The sequence below is a fragment of the Budorcas taxicolor genome, chromosome 10 (genome assembly GCF_023091745.1).
Source record: "Budorcas taxicolor isolate Tak-1 chromosome 10, Takin1.1, whole genome shotgun sequence".
NCBI classification, from domain to species: Eukaryota; Metazoa; Chordata; class Mammalia; order Artiodactyla; family Bovidae; genus Budorcas; species Budorcas taxicolor.
The window spans coordinates 19,222,487-19,224,001 of record NC_068919.1 but is presented as its reverse complement, the minus strand read 5'-3'; positions in this window follow the sequence as shown (position 1 = coordinate 19,224,001).

Below are 1,515 nucleotides of genomic sequence, written 5' to 3'. Positions count from 1 at the left end.
TCAGCTGCAGCATCAGTCCTTCCAATGAATATTCAGGACTAATTTCCTTTAGAATGGACTGGTTGGATCTCCTTGCTGTCCAAGGAGATGTAAATGTAAAAAACCTTCAATTCTTCTCTACTCAGCTTTCTTTATAGTCCAACTCTCACATCCATACGTGACTACTGGAAAAACCACAGCTTTGACTATATGGACCTTTGTTGGCAAAGTAATGTCTCTGCTTTTTAATACGCTGTCAAGATTGGTCATAACTTTTCTTCCAAGGAGCAAGTGTCTTCTAATTTCATGGCTGCAACCACCATCCACAGTGATTCTGGAGCCCAAGAAAATAAAGTCTGTCACTACTTCCCCATCTATTTGCTATGAAGTGATGGGACCAGATGCCATGATTTCAGTTTTCTGAATGTTTAATTTTAAGCTAACTTTTCCACTCTCCTCTTTCACTTTCATCAAGAGGCTCTTTAGTTCTTCTTCTCTTTCTTCCATAAGTGTGGTGTCCTCTGCATATCTGAGGTTATTGATGTTTCTCCCAGCAATCTTGATTTCAGCTTGTACTTCATCCAGTCCAGCATTTCTTAAGATGTACTCTGCATATAAGTTATATGTGTCAGGCTGAACCATATGATATTTCTGTTTTGTAAAATATAACGGGTCAAATACTTTGCACATTCATATGGTTCGACACACCATCACATTTCATCCTCATCACAACAGCCCCATTAAAAAGATACCATTGTCCCCACTTTACAGATGAGAAAACTAAGATTCAGAAAGTAAAAGTCTTGGTACAAGCCTGAGCAATCAGTACGTGCTGAAACCCAAGCTTTGAATCCTCTATTGTCTAAATAGAGGGCCAGAGTGCGTTCTAGTCTATCATAGCTACCGGGGGGAGCAAAATAGTTAAGCTTAAGAATGGTGTTACAAACTAGAGATTCTTGGAGTCAGCTGAGTCTCAGGAGAACCTTCTCAATCTGTATGTGCGGCGCTGGCTCCAAGGAAGAGCCGGGATTGCGTTCCCTCCTCCGCCCTCCCAACCACAGGAGGCGCCAAACACGCAAAGTCTTGTTTATAGAGGACCCTCCGCGGACCCGTGGGGCGCCTCTTGTTTCTGCTCGACCCACGGCGCAGGCGCCATCCCCCGCGCCGCACCCCCTCCCAACCAGCGGCCATTGAGCAGGCTCCCCAAGCTTGGAGGCGGGGGCGCGCCCCGAGGTAGGCCGCTTGGCAGTTGGTTCCGAGCGGGCCACGTGGCCGCGGTGCCGCCGCGCGAGCGTGCGCAAAGTGGCTCAGCGCCGCCGTGACGGAACGACGAGGCGTTGGGGCGCGCGACCTCGCCCGCCCGGCCCGGCCCCCGCCCCTTGGCCTGCAGCTCCGCCCCCGCGGGGCGTCCCGGGCCGCTCGTCCCCTCGGCGGCGGCCGCGCGCGGCCCGGGGTCGCCGTGAGTACTCGCGAGGCCGGCCTGTGGGGCGGCTGCCAGCGGGACCGGGCGGGGCGGGCGGGCCGCGGAAAGGGTGC